This window comes from Pan troglodytes, chromosome 12, assembly GCF_028858775.2.
Source record: "Pan troglodytes isolate AG18354 chromosome 12, NHGRI_mPanTro3-v2.0_pri, whole genome shotgun sequence".
Classification (NCBI taxonomy): domain Eukaryota; kingdom Metazoa; phylum Chordata; class Mammalia; order Primates; family Hominidae; genus Pan; species Pan troglodytes.
This window is the reverse complement of record NC_072410.2, coordinates 21,201,020-21,217,000: the sequence shown is the minus strand read 5'-3', so window position 1 is coordinate 21,217,000 and position 15,981 is coordinate 21,201,020. Positions and strand designations below refer to the sequence as shown.

Below are 15,981 nucleotides of genomic sequence, written 5' to 3'. Positions count from 1 at the left end.
GATGTGCCTTTGAGCTTTTAAACCATTGAGTTTGGACAGTATCTGTCTACTGGAATTGGCCAATTTTGGCCCTGCAACTCTGATGAAGGGTGAATTTGAAAGTTTTTTTGTGAATTTTTCTCTCGTTTTGTTTCTTTTACCTTCATTTATGATAGCCCAATTTTGGGAAACAGATTCAGTTCACTGTAGAAATTTGCTTCTTAGCTAGTTTTATATTTGAGAGAAAGAGGTAAATAAAGGTCTGCGTTTTTATTTTCTTTCCCTCATTCTCCCATCCCTGCGATGGAAAGATCATGAGTTACAGTTGATTTTCTGATGAGCTTTAAGTTTTCAACTAGGATTATGTTGGAAGTCCTTCCTTTGAGAGTGTATTGTTTTCACAGTTTGTAAAGCCCTTATCTCATAAATACAACTTTATATGTAACTTTACTAGAGGACACTTTCTAAAGGATACCTGTGTTGTTTTTGGAGGAAGAGGCTTCAGAAGGCTAAGGACTAAAATTTTGGTTTCAGAATTTATTTCCTATCCATGTTCTCTACGTTGTACATAATCACTCATAGTTGAGTTGAACTTGCATACATCAAACTTTGGCACTGTAGTAGCAGTATATAGCATCTGTATTAGTCCATTCTCACACTGCTATAGAGAACTCCCTGAGACTGGGCAGTTCAGAAAGGAAAGAGGTTGAATTGACTCACAGTTCCACATGGCTGGGGAGGCCTCAGGAAACTTAAAATCATGGCGGAAGGCAAAGGGGAAGCCAGACATCTCCTTCACAAGGCGTCAGGAGGGAAAATGAATGCAGGAGGAACTGCCAAACACTTACAAAACCGCCAGATCTTGTGAGAACTCACTCACTATCACGAGAACGGCATGTGGGAAACACCCTCATGATTCAGTTACCTCTACCTGGTCTCTTCCTTGAAATTTATGGGGATTACAATTCAAGATGAGGTTTTGGATGGGGACACAGCCAAACCATATCAGCATCTTATTGAGGATGTTCCCCTCCTTTTTGCATATAATGCAGACATCTCACTGTATAAACTAATACGCTAGTAACATATTGTAAATATTTGTGCTAAGTGTAGGAGAGAGTTGCTGAAGATGTTTAGATGCATATCTTACATGGTAAGGGTAAGAAAAATAGGCTTTGGATAAGCACAGACGGTAGATAAAGTAGGTTCTAATTTGCTTTTTGCCCAACCTCTGGAGAACTGTGAGAGTCACTGTTTATCTTCTGTTGGGTTTGGCTTAAGAAAGCCTCTCTCCTTGTGTAGCTTGTGTGCCTTGAGTGGCTGAGCTCCTGGGCCAGAATCCAGGTGAGTTCTCAGTAAGGGTAAGTCTAGAGTTTTCACATTAAGAAGCTTAGAAATGATCTTTTGAAGGTTTGAAGTATTAACTGCTTGTTTTTCAATACTTTTTGTTGCTAGCCTTGCTTTGTTTTCTACACTTTGAGAGAGATTGAGAAGAAACCATAAACTGGTTTGATGGAGTTAAGTAAGCTCTTGACCCTAGAATTGGAGGAGGAGATTTTAGGTTAACTAGTCAAACTTCTTGTTTCGGTTCAGGAAACCCTCTCACAGCATTTCATGTCAGTCCTTTGCCCTTTTCTCTTGCAGACTCCTAGGGACAGGGGCTCCTGGCCACCATTGTTTACTATATCACTCACAATTAGGAAGGTCGGCTGACATTTTCTTCCCTGTAACTTCTGCTCTAGTAAATGATGACTAGCCAGATAGTGAAAACCTCAATCATGTTTCCCTAAGGCTTTTTAGCTGTAGACTGAGCATCTTTAGTTCTTACTATGTTTGACATGTCTTTTTTTCTGTCTTACATGATACTTATGGATGTGCTTTAGTTTGATGATGACTTATTTAAAAACGGTGGTGCTTGGGGATGGACCCAGCATTCCAGCCAACCAATCAGTGTGCAATGTCCTGTGCACTTGCTTGCCAGGTTCTGGACACTGGAACAACCTAAGATGACAGGCAAACAGGCAAAGCTGTGAGGTTAGTGAGTGGCAGTTTCTCAAGGGGCCAGGAGGAATTTCCCTCATTAGTAGTACACTGGCAGGATTAGTTATCTTGAGCCAGATCGTGTCATCTATTTGGGCCTCAGGTTCCTTTTATACAAAAGGAGGGATGGGTCAGTATGGGCTGTCATTCCTCTTTAAAATGTTGAGTGCTTTCAAAAGGCAGCCGTTTCTGAAACCTCTGATACAGGGATTTAACAGAAGGTGATTGGGATTTATTGGGCTCCTGGTTCCACTCAAAGGCTAATGCCAGTGTTTTAGGTCTTCATTTGTCACTTGGTTTGGTATTTCTGCCACACTTTCCACATTCTGATTTCTCTCTTAGGAGGGAATGAAAACAGGATCAGCTTTGCCTTTAGAACTTAAGGAATATGTAGTTCTCTTCCACCTGTGGGTGGAAGAGATTCACCTTGAGAGATTACAAAACAAAACATTCTAGTACTACTCCTACATAGCTTTATGGATGAGGCCCAGAAATCTGTATTTTTTTAAAGCTGGCAAGTGACTGCATAGCCAGGTTTGGGAAGTATAGTTATGTGCACATAAGGATGTTTTAATCCATGATGTACCTAAATGATGGTGGTCCTATAAGATTATAATATTGTTTTTTACTCTATGTTTTCTGTGTTTAGATATGTGTAGATACACAAATTATAAATAGTACTCAGTATATTGACATACTGTGCAGGTTTGTAGCCTAGGAGCAATAGCTAGACCATGTAGCCTTGGTGTGGAGTAGGCCATACCATTGAGGATTGTGGAAATGCACTCTGTGATGTGATGTTTCTCACATGGATGAAATTGCCTTTCACAGAACGTGTCCTCATCATCAAGCAACATGTGAGTGTACTAATTTTAAAAGTATTTGCTTCTTACAAATAGTGAAGTATTTGCAGATAGCATGGTTTATACCTAGAATTTGCTTCAGAATAGCTCAGTACAAGGAAGAGGTGTGGGTAGGAATAAAGATGAAATAGATGTAGCCATGCTTTCATAATTAGTCAAGCTATAGCGATAGGTGCACAGGGTTCATTCTTCTAATGTCTACTTTTGTTGTATGCTTGAACTTTTCCAGACTAAAAGATAAGCAAAAAAAAAAAAAAAAACAAAAACCAAAAAAACAAAACATATGTTTTGTTTTCTGAAATCATTTACTCTTGTCTGTTTTGTTTATTCTATAATCACAAAAGGTAAATGGTAAGGTATGTACCATACTCATCTCATTTAAGACTAACGTGAATTACATCCCTTGCATAATCAAGCCTTTTCCCTTGGCCTCTGCCTTGGCTCTGTGCGGTACACTTGAACTGTGGGGTGAGTGGAATGTCATGATGGCCATCACCATTTTGGCTTCAAGTCTGTAAGATGACATGAAGCTAGACATTCTCTCACACAGTGCCCTGTGCCACAGTCAGCATCTCATCAACACTTTTGAGGTGTGACAGGAATGCTCTGGTTGGTGCATGTGTGGCTGGTGACTTGAGGAGGAGCCAGGAGGTCCATGGGCACATCATGGTCTCACATGGCATTCTGTCCTCTTCAGGGCAGGCTCTGTAGTTGATGTGGTGGGTTCCGTCTCTTCCACATAAACCTACCTTGTCTTCCCCTGACAACCTATTTTTTTGTGGCCACTTCACGTTTATTTTGGTAGAAATCTGGATAAAAGCTGAGTGTTCTTATGAGTCTCCTGCATATCTAGTGCCCCCTGTCGGGGATCCTTTATTTGGAGTGTCTTTTAGCTTCACCGCTTCCTCAGGTTGGGTATTGCTGCTAGAATGAATGTGGACTTTGGCTTGGGATAACTCATTTAGCCATTTCATCTCTTACTCTTTACTGTGAAGATAAACCAATCAAATTGATTTCTGTGTTAGTTGCAAATTTAAGAGTTTTGAAGCTGCTTGCAACTATTCACTTTGAGAGTTAAGAATTAAAAAGGGTCTTTGCACTTATTTCTAGTGATTCAAGGACTTTTGCAGAATTTTGATGACTGCTTCTGAATTAAGGTGGATTTAAAAACTGATGTAAGCATCACTGTCCTCACAGGCTAAGTGGTCTGTCATGGGTGGTTAGACAGGTAAATGTGGACACTGTGCCACAGAGAACTGCCAGCAATTAATTTATGAGCCTTCTTTCTTCCTTAGTATTTTAGTTTTGATTTTATTGTTGACTAAAGGTCCATTATTACTAGTTAAGTATCAGCTAATATTCATGAATTATCTGAGTTAGTTGCAGGCCTCTGATGGTTAGTAAGTGGCCCTCAGTTTACTTTTCTCTCCTGAAGTTGGCCTAGTTTAGCTGATGCTTTGTATTTCATTATCAAGACCTCAAATTTTACTTAGAACTAACTTTATTTTGGACTTAAAGAGCCTTAATGGACAGGAGTATAGAATATATTCCTTAAACTACATGGGAAAGAGCAAAATGTTTTGTGGTTTGTTTGGCTGGATTGTTTGACATGAGGTAGAAGAGGAATTCATTTTGACCCTCTCAATCCTTTTTCTGTTGCTCCTAATAGAATACCTGAAACTGGGTAATTTATGAAGAAAAGGGATTTGTATCTTACACTTGTGGAAACTGAGAAGTTCAAGAATCAGGGACCAAGTCTGGTGGGGGACTTTCTTGTTGATGGAGGCTCTCTGCAGAGTCCTGGTGCAGGGTATCACCTGGCGAGGGGGGTGAGCATGCTAACTCATGTCTCTTTTCCTCTTGACCACCAGTCCCACTCCCATGATAACCTATTAGTCCATGAATGGATGAACCCATTTATGAAGACAGAGTCCTCATGGCCCAGTCATCTCTTAAAGGCCCCACCTCAATATTGCCACATTGGGGATTAAATTTCAATACGAATTTTGAAGAAGACAAATATTGAAGCCATTACACCCTCTCATAGCTTTCTAATGAGTTTTCTAACGTGTTTGGATGGTGTACAGATGGTCTGTAGAAATGCAAACAGTGAAAACACTTAGCATTTACTCATGTAGTACCATCTTCAAAAAGAAAAGGATTTGCTTCTGCAAAACTCAGTGGACTGTATTTTAAAGCCGCTATGAGAGTTTACAAAAAATGTTATTTCCACAAATACTATTAATATAATCTCAAAATACCCAGAAGTATAAAGAACCTTGTATAGTCAGTGAGGTTGTCTTTTGATTGTAATTGCAGAACTCCCTAAAGATAAAGCCAATAATATCTGAAATAAAATGGTTTTTGTCCAACATAGATTACCAAGTAAATGGCCTGTGAGTCTGTGTTTTAGACTCTTAAAATTTTGGGGGGAAGTATATACAGGTTAATATAAAATGAAAGAGAAATAGGCAATTGCCTCTTTATTTGGCATTTAGCTCTCATGTTAAAAACTGTGAAACAGAAAGAAGGTGGTAATGGTCGGGCACAGTGGCTCATGCCTGTAATCCCAGCACACTGGGAGGCTGAGGCAGGCGGATCACTTGAGGTCAGGTGTTCAAGACCAGCCTGGCCAACATGGTGAAACCCTGTCTCTACTAAAAATACAAAAATCAGCCGGGCATGGTGGCATGAGCTTATAGTTCCAGCTACTCGGGAGGTTGAGGCAGGAGGATCACTTGAACCCAGGAGGCGGAGGTTGCAGTGAGCCGAGATCACGCCACCGCACTCCAGCCTGGGTGACAGAGCGAGACTCCGTCTTGAAAGAAGGTGGCAAGACCAAATAAGGAGCACACTAAGGACTCCAGGGAGAAAACGTGTAGCATCAGAGAGTTAGAAGGTTGTCATGGCTTGCTCTCATTAAATAACTGAGGAAACACCCAGGTTACCTCTTTAAGTACAGGCTAAGTAAGTAATCTCCCTATTTCCCAGTCTAGAATGCTCTTGAAGCGTGGATCCCAAAGTACAGATTGTCATAGCATATTTCTCTGCAGCATGCTAGCAAGATTTTTATCAGTGGTTCCTCTCCCCTGGGGGGCTTGTTAGACATAGATTACTGGGCCCCATCCCACAGTTTTTGGTCCAGTAGTTCTGAGGTAGGACTGAGAATCTGCATTTCTAAAAATTATGAAGCACTGCTGAGGCTACTTACTGGTCTGGAGACCACACTTTGAGATAATGTTTGTACATTTTAATCACCTGGGAAGCTTTCCTCTCAACATTTTATTATGAAAAATTTCAAACCTATAGTAAAGTTGAGAGGTGTAAAATGAATACCCACCTCCTAGATTTTATAGTAACACTTTTTTTTTCTTTTGAGATGGAGTCTCGCTCTGTCACCCAGGCTGGGGTGCAGTGGTACAGTGGTGTGACCACAGCTCAGTGCAACTCTGCCTCACAGGTTCGAGCAGTTCTTCTGCCTCAGCCTCCCGAGTAGCTGGGACTACAGGTGTGCGCCACCATGCCTGGTTAATTTTTGTATTTTTAGTGCAGACGGGGTTTTACCAGGTTGTCCAGGCTGGTCTCAAACTCCTGACCTCAAGTGATCCACCCACCGCTGCCTCCCAAAGTGCTGGGATTACAGGCGTGAGCCACCGTGCCCGACAGATCCCCTAGTTGATTTTAATGTGCAACATGTTTGGAGACTAGCTCTAGCTGCTCCTATATCTTGTAGTATGTGAGAGAAACTGATTTATATTCAGAAACCTGGCAAAATTAAGAATAAAATCAATCTGTTGACATGAAGAAAAATTGGTGAGTGTTGCACAAATGTTCAGTTTCAGGAAATTGTGAAGATGTAATGAATGAAACAGTGAAGATGTAATGAATGAAACAGATGAAAGCAGAAGCAACTTAAGAGTTATGGCTCAGAAAATGATTAGAGAGAGAAGAGAGAGAGAGAGAGAGAGAGAGAGAGTGTGTGTGTGTGTGTGTGTGTGTGTGTGTGTGTGTGTGTGTCCTGTTCCCACTCTCCCTCCCTATCCTTTTTTCCTGTAAGGCCTTCCCTGGAAATCTCCTGGATGTTGTAGAAGACATTATACTCAGAAAATATAGTTTTTATTTAATATTATGCTTACAGTCTCTTTCTTTTATTTTTGCCAGCTTTTCACAAAGTGACAGAGTGGACAGTGCTCCTCTAGTTGTAGGGTACAATCTATTTGTGTGCAGTACAGCCAGTTTATTTGGTCAAGACTAGCATCTTTTAATTGAATAGAAAATAGAGTGTATCACATAAGCTAAGAGTGTTTTGTGAAACCTTTATTTTGGTTAAAAATACATGTTATAGGTGTCTTGGGGGGTGGTTTTAACTGTATTTTTTATTATAGGCTGCAGTCAAGATAGTTTGAAAGCTACTGTACTGGGAGATGCTAGGTTCCTTTTAGCAAAAGTGAAGAATGGTTTTAAAAAATACACTTTGAAACAACTGAATAAACATTTATTTTGAAATGAGATCCAGCTACATTGCCGACTGTTACCTGCAGTGTGATCCTCTTTTTGTTTTGTTCTGGTTTGGCTCAGGGCCTCACTATGTCTACACCCCTCCAGGTAACTCCTCTTGCCCACATGTGTCTAACTGAGGACCCACACCACCCGCTTCTTGATTTGGCATTCCTTGTCTCCAAGCCAAAGGTCCTTCTCTGGTGAAATCCTGTTACAGCTCCTGTCTTCTCCATCTGACATACTCTGTTGGTTCTCTGGGTGTTTTCCTCTCTTGAGGGTTATCTTGACCAGCTTTGAGGGCAGGTTTGTGTTTCCTGCAACCCTCAGCACAACATCAGATGGTGTGTAAAGATGCCAGGAACCTGTCTTTGTGTCTCCTCCTGCAGCTCCATGGGGCCTTCATGAGTGCTCCAGCATGAGACAGAACATCTTCCGTGGCAGCTAGAGTTAGTCCAGGGGCCCTCTCCTTAAGATGCGTCAGTGGACCTAGGATGGGGGAAAGTAAAGGCTTATTATAAGGTTTGGATTCTGCTTCGTTCATGTACTTTGTATGTGAAACCTTTTTTCATATTCTTAGTCTTCCTTCTTTGAAATGGCTATATGGCTTTCTGTCAGGATTCTGGAATAGTTGGTAGATGGTCTTTGGGATTATATTCATGACTTAAAACTCCTTTCCTGCTTTGTGATATGATCATGAGTCTGGGGTGGAGAAGTTTGTAAATGGGGGCCAGCTCCCCACGACTGGAAACTGAAGGGCACACCTTCTGTCTTGCCCCGCTCTCCTTTTTGGGGTTGTGGTAGGGACAGTTTTTCAGATCATATGTTGGTTATAGCAAAAGAAGGCAGAGGTTAAACTCATGGCTAGCTAGTGGCAAAGACACCCGTGTTTAAGAAGGTTGGGTGGGGGAAGGAGCTGGTGCCCTATTGTCCCGTGGGTCTCTATTACAGACACCAGGTCACTAACTCCAGAGCTCTGGTGGGATGAATGCCCAGCAGCACTGGACAGGTGTTCAGTACGGGGGTATTTCTGTCACCTCCAGAGCACATTCACATGGCTTCAGTAGGGTTAAGCATACGTTTTTGAATTTTTCCCCTTAAGACTATTACAAATCCTTAAAACTTAATTCCTGTGAATCACTTTGACTTAGAAATATGTTGAATAGTGGCCGGGTGTGGTGGCTCATGCCTGTAATCCCAGCACTTTGGGAGGCCGAGGCAGGCGGATCATGAGATCAGGAGATCGAGACCATCCTGGCTAACACAGTGAAACCCCATCTCTACAAAAAACGCAGAAAATTAGCCGGGCACGATGGCGGGCACCTGTAGTCCCAACTACTCGGGAGCCTGCGCAGGAGAATAGTGTGAACCCGGGAGGCGGAGCTTGCAGTGAGCTGAGATTGCGCCACTGCACTCTAGCCTGGGCGACAGAGGGAGACTGTCTCAAAAAAAAAACCAAACAGTTGAATAGTATATATTTATATTGATTTGAATGTGACAGTAATTTAATTTTAATTTTTATTATTATTATTTTTTGAGACACAGTTTCATTCTGCTGCCCAGGCTGGAGTGCAGTGGCGCGATCTTGGCTCACTGCAACCTCCGCCCCCCAGATTCAAGTGATTCTATTGCCTCAACCTTCTGAGTAGCTGGGATTACAGGTGTGTGCCACCATGCCTGGCTCAGTTTTGTATTTTTAGTAGAGATGGGGTTTCACCATGTTGGCCAGGCTGGCCTCGAACTCCTGACCTAGGTGATCCGCCTGCCTTGGCCTTCCAAAGTGCTGGGATTACAGGTGTGAGCCACTGCCCCTGGCCGACAGTAATTTTTAAAAAATTATTAAGCAAAGAGCAGAGAATGATCTTAAAAAATGAAATGGGCTGGGGGTGGTGGCTCACGCCTGTAATCCAAGCACTTTGGGAGGCCAAGGTGGGCAGATTGCCAGAGTTTAGAAGTTTGAGACCAACCTGGGCAACATGATGAAACCCCATCTCTAAAAATAAATACAAAAATTACCCAGGCGTCATGGTGTACACCAGCTACTGGAGGGACTGAGGTGGGAGGATAGCTTGAGCTCAGGAGGTCAAGGCTACAGTGAGTCGTGTTGGTGCCACTGCATTCCAGACTGGGTGACAAAGGGAGACCCTGTCTGAAAAGGAAAAAAAAAAAAAAAGATGGAGGGGAGGGGTAGGGGAAAATAAAAGGAATTTTGAAAATAAGCCAGAATAATGCACCCTGTTCCTGTTTTTCATTCACTCAGGATTCCTTTTAAATGAAAAAGTTTTGGTTCCTGGATACCTTTTGGTTAGTGGATACATTTCTTTTCTCTTTTCAGAAATAACTAGGAAAATTGTTAAAAGTCCCATAATTTTGTGTGGATTTACCAATATTGTGAACCCTTCCCTTAATTTTGAATTATTCTTCAGAATTGGGGAGGTGAAGCTGGTTCTGCAAGTTTTTATGGTAACATGTATGTAAAACAACACTGAAGGAGTAGGGACGGATTTTAATATAATTTAGTATTATTTATAAACTCTGTGGGAGATGAAATGGGCTTAGAAAACCCACAGAAGTAGCTGGTGTGTAATTTACCATGGCCCTGGGGCTGAAGTAACCCACACACCCTTCCCTCATAAACTTTCCAGAATTTATTTAGGTTATGTTGATTTTATTCCTTTGAGAACTGATTACCCCTCAAGAGTGTAATCAAGATGGGCTTGTGTGGGGTGGGGCCAAAGGGAGAATGGCAGGCAACCATCTCAGAGAAAGTGGTTTTACCATCTCGAGGTGAGTAATGTTTAAAGTTTTAGCTGCTGTGAAGTGGGATGCTATAAAATTCGGGGGAGTTTTCCTTCTACCCGGTTTCATTCCCCCCTCCCTTAGCCCCATGCAACTGCATTTCCCCTCTTCTGTGCTGAGGGAAAGAAAAGCTGCCTCTCCTTTCTTGGTTTTGTAGCATGGCTTCCAGTACCTGTTAGTCATCTCCTTGCTCCTTTTTTATTTTTTTTGAGACAGAGTCTTGCTCTGTTGCCAGGCTGGAGTGCAGTGCAGTGGCACCATCTCGGCTCACTGCAATCTCCGCCTCCTGAATTCAAGCTATCTCCTGCCTCAGCCTCCTGAGTAGCTGGGACTACAGGCTCACATCACCATGCCCAGCTAATTTTTGTATTTTTAGTAGAGACAGGGTTTCACCATGTTGGACAGGATGGTCTCGATCTCTTGACCTCGTGATCCGCCTGCCTCGGCCTCCCGAAGTGTTGGGATTACAGGCATGAGCCACCGCGTCCAGCCCTCCTTGCTCCCATTTTAAGTGCTGGTGGATTTGGAAAGATGGATATGTAGTCTCTGGGATCATTGTCTTTGATGTATTTAGAGCTTAGCAGCTGTCCTGTCAGCCCGAGCCCTGTGTCACTCGGCATCTCTGCCAATGTTACTACGTCCCAAGAAGCTTTTCAGGTGGCTTCCAGGTCTGTATTGGAAGCAATGACCTACCTGTGTTGTGAGATATCCCAGGAGCCAGCCTCTGTCACTCACAGGCTTACAGATTGCTCTGCCCTGGCCTGGGGCTCTGTCTGAAGTAGAGCATGAAAGCAGTTGGCCCCAACCCTGCAGGGTACACCTGAGCCTTTGACTCCGAGGAAGGAAATGGCGATGGGGGGATGCAGGGATGATGAGGAAAGGCCTCACTCTTTGAGTGTGTGATGAAAGGGAAAGGATGTCAGGAAGGCACTGAGCAAAAGGCTGTTACAGCTGACCTTGAGAGGTCAGCCAATCCATTAGCTGCATGGGGCCCAGAGAGGGTGAAGTTCTTTCATGAGATCATGCAGCAAGTTAGTGTCAAGTCTAGAATTAGAACTTGGGTGTCTTTGACCCTGACAGTGGGAGATGAGCAGTGGCCATTAGGTGTGGTGGTGGTTGTAGGAGCAGCCACAGGCACTCTGAAATTGAGGGAGAAGAGAAGAGGCAGGGGAAGTGTAGCTGGTTGGCTTGTCAGCTCCCTGAGGCTCTCACCTTGTCACACCAAAGGGCAAAATGTATGGAGCGTGCATGGGACAGTAGAAAGAATGGAGGTTTCAGGGCCAGACAAACCCATCAAGCCTTACTCTCAGAGGAACTGCTCTGTGTGCAGGTAGCCTCGTGTAGTGCCAGCCAGTGGTTCCCTTCTCCAGGGCTCTCTGGCTCCAGAGCAGCTGTTCTGTGAGAGGAGTGTCAGGTCCCGTTACAGGAAGAGCACAGATCAGGAGTCTGATGTTTCTGAGCCAGTTCTTTCACATACTAGCTGTGTGACCTTGAAAAAGTCAGCCTGCTGGAGCCTTTGTTCCCTGAACCACAGCCTGGCCACAGCAGTCCTGACATCAGAGGTTAGGGGATGAAACTAGGGACCTTATGTGGCACCTGTGTATGTTTCATAAATTCGACCGAGCTTGGTGCTCCCCACACCCCCCAAGTGTCTGGTAATAATTTTTCATCTTTTTTCCCATTATCACTGACACTATTGATAGAAAATAAATCCCATGAGTGAGTTGATTGCTTATCCATTATACAGGGTATCATACTACAATTTCTTTAATAATAGAAAAGGTTAAAGTTTTGGAATTACTCTTACTTGAAAATCTGTACAGAGTTAAAATATTAAGGAAAACGTAAAATAATATAATAACTTGATAAAATGTGCACCTCCCCTCATTTTGTCTTTTACTGTGTAGAAGCTGATTATGTGTACAAAACTTACTATTATATTTAAAACAAAACTGAAAAGTCTCACAGATAAATCCAAGGCACATAATTATGTTATGACTGTTGTGCTGAGTGGTAATTTAGTATGGATATCAGGTAGTTTACTTAAAAGATTGTAATTATCCTTATTACACTGCAAGTCAAAGATTTTAAAATTTACATTCTTTCATATCAGCAGATACATACCAGTTCAGCCATCATTAGTTTGTCAAACAGCTAGTGCTTGGTCGTTACCCATTTACCCGCGCACACATCAGAGCCAATTCCTGCATGTTGCTCTGTGAGAACTGGCCTGTCCTCTCCACACTCTAGCCTGTGCACTGCTTGGTGGCCAGTGGGCTGGTTGCTTTGTCTCTGTGAGCCAATCCTTCTTTGCCTGCCTTCTGTTGCTTCTTCTTGAGAGAGAGATTGCGGCAGTAGAAATCCTGGGTCTGTGCTCTTGGCCTGCTGTTCAGGGAATAGCATGATCTCCATGCTGGCGTTTGGCTGGAGCCTTAGCCTGGGGTGATTGTGGAGGAGAGAAGGCTCTTGGGAAAATGGACTCAGAAGTCCTCAGCATCTAAGACTCTTAGAACAGAATATTGCAGAGGCTAGGAGTCAAAGGGGCTAGGCCCAGTTAACTAATGTTTTGACTTGTTCATGAGCAGGGTGTTTTTCAGAAGACAATGAAAATGCACCAGACTGAAATTGTACTACCTCCCCTCTCACTGGTTAGAACTTAACATTTATTTGTCCGGCACGAAAGCCCTTTATTTTCCCTTGATTAGGAGGCTTAATATGCAAATGTACAGTGTAGTGACTGAGTTACAGTGGTGGTATGAATGAGACCACTGTTACCATTACCATGGCAAGGAGGATTTAGGCCAGAAAAGCAGGAAGGTTCTGGTGCTAGGGCAGAAAGGGGGTGTAGAAAGTATATGGGGGCTTTCTTACAGGGGCAAATGGTCACCTACAGTAAACTTCTGACTAATCATTTTCACCAATGCTAGCCCTATTTATCTTCATCTCTGTACTAGACAGCTGGAAGTTGTCAGAGGGCCAAAGGTCTTTATTTCTTGGACAGTGTTTGAGCAGAAGTTTTCTTCTGTTCAATGCCCAATCAGGGTACCAAGTAGGGGCCACCTGCTTTATTTTTTTATTAGGATTTCCTGGTAAGATCATATGAAAAAATCTGTAGGTTTTGGAGTAAACACCTCCCAGAATACTCTAAGTCACTCTTCTTAGTCATTTGTTGGGTGGCCAAGGTCAAGGCAAAAAGGTGGGCTGGGGCCTGCCCATGGGAGGCCGTCTTTGTCAAACCAAGGAATTCAGGCTTCAATCTGAAGCCTCAGGATGAAGAATTTGGAGCAGAAGAGGGAGACCACTCCAGTAATAGTAGGGTGGGTCCCATGGAACAGAATATGATTGAGTCAAGGAGACCAGTTTGGATGTTGTTGGATTAGGAGCTAGAAAAGAAAATAGAAATGGAAGTAGATAGAAGGGTATAAATGAGTTCTGGCTGACAGGTCAAATTGTGATGGGGACGCAGAAGTCTCAGAATGGCTTTGAATGGTTGCTGACAGATACTCTCAGGATGAATGATGTGAGTGATACTTTTCCACAGGGAAGAAATCTGTTTCCTACAGCCTTCTATTTACTGGTGGTGTTTTCCCTGTTAAACTTTCCAGACGCCTACTAGTTACAGGTGTTTTATTCCACCAGAAGCAAATTCACATCAAATATTTTGAATGTTAAAAATTGCGGAGCTGCTGCAGCTGCTGCTGCAGTCAGAATTGCTTCCCACTTGTTTTTACACAGTCCCCTGTGATAACCTCCATCCTAACTGGCCCCTACATCTGATCTGCTCCCTAACTTTCAGCTGTCCAAATCAGTTCGATCTGTCCAAAACAGTTCCCTTCCTTCAGTGGTTGCCCATTGCTGACAGTATAAAGACCAAGCTCTTTAATGCGACTCTAGGCCCACCTAATGCGTGGCCCTCCTTATTTCCTTGTTGCTGCCACACTGGCCTCTGCCATCCCCTGCTTCTTGCCCATCTCCTGCCTGCCAGGCACTTCTGTATGCCTCTCTCTGCCTTACCCAGCTGGGTCCTGGTCATGAATACAGGCACTTTTAGCACTGTGTCTCTTGCTGTCATAGCACTTGGCACAGTTGTGTTTTTACATTTGTTTGTGCCATCTTTGGTTAGTAATGGAGAGGGATCACTTGCTTATTGCAGCAGTGCCTGGCATGTAGCTGATCCTTATGTGTTTTGAGTATAATAACTCGTTCTATTGCTGACCCTCAGTCATTCAAAAATGTTATATTCAGTATATTTTTTTCTGATTGTCCTGTACAAGTAAGCCCCTTTGCAGTGTGCCCTTTAGGACCCTGTTCTAACTTTGTAACACCCCTCACTGCTTGTGAGTAATTGTTGATTCTTCCTGCCAGAATGTAAGTTCTGGGTTGCAGAGTTAGTGCTCGTGACACTTGGTACCTGGTGGATACTTAATAATGGTTTGTTGACTGAAAGAACAGTTTAGACAGTTGTCTATTAAATTTAAAGCAGTTAAAGCCCTGGCAGCACAAGTGTTCATCAATCTCCTTCCTCCCTCATTCCTTCCTTTCTCTCTTTGACAACTCATTTTTACTATCACAGTATTACGTACTTGCTCTGTTATGAGCTGTCCATGTACAGGAAAAAGGGGCTATTGGGCAATCGGAGTTTTGATTATGAAAAGTTAGTCATTATGACAAAACCATGAAACACAGATGATAAACCTTCTAGTAAAATTTAATCTTTTGAAATTATTTGTCACCTGGGAGAGCTGCCATTCTGACATTTAGTGCTTTTTAAAATCAGTCAGGTGTGTATGTACTTCTGTTGGTCAGAGATGGTGAGTGGGTGTGTGGTTTCTGGGAGACCTGAAAATGGGGCCAGGGCTGTGGGTTTTCTGCAGCACTAACAAGCTGCCACCCTTATTTTGGTGATGAGGCTTGTGCCCACTTTTTAATTTTTTGATTAAATTGTGCTGATTACATGGTTCCAAAGAACTTAGGGAATGCACAGTATTGCTCCAGATTACTTGTCAGTTAGGATTTACCTATTGTGAGATATATATATATATATATATATATTTTTTTTTTGCTATTAGTCATTGTTGTCTCATTTGATGGATCAGAGTGTGAGATTGGGAAACGTTACGTATTAATATCAGGAAAAGAGACAGGCCTGGAGTAGGTCTGGAGGTAGGGCTGCTTAGTGTTTTATTAACCATGCTGATGAATGCACACATTCAAGATAATCTGTTCCCTTTCCATTCTCTGCCACTCCTTTTGAATTGCTCAAGGCTGGGATTCTATGTCTGGAACAGGTGACTCAGATGAAATAAAGTTTGAAAAGGAAAAAATCCTTGTCATTTTCTGGTTAGTCATTATCATTCAGGATCCAGATTCTGCCTTTTCTCTCTACTCTCTCCCCCCTCTTTCTCCCTCACTTAGGCTCTTGTCACCTTTAACTTTCTCACCACACTTTTTAAAAGTTGGCCAGGAATGAATGGAAATGGTGAGGAATGCCATGAATTAATATTTATTGATCCTCTGTTCTGTGGCAGGCTCTGGAAGTATTTTGAGATTCGGAGAGGTTACCTAACATGCTAGCATCATATGGCTTGTAGGTGGCAGGGCTGTGCTTGAATCCAAGATTGACTCAGGACCTATTTCTGGACCATGTTGCCTCCAGTGCTTTCTCATCCTGGTTGGACAGGGAGAAACTGTCTTAAAAGTCACCCGCTACATCCCCAAGAAGAGAAAGCCCCTTGTACTTTTTTTTCTTCTCTGAAGTCACAAAAATACATTCCTAGGTAAAGACTGGGATATTTCCAACACC

General features: G+C 42.8%; 1 protein-coding gene across 50 annotated transcripts in view; it reads left to right on the top strand.

The window, feature by feature from the left end:
* Positions 1-15,981, top strand: part of MAP4K4 (mitogen-activated protein kinase kinase kinase kinase 4) — a 193,650-nt gene that overhangs the window by 24,610 nt on the left and 153,059 nt on the right. The window lies entirely within an intron of this gene.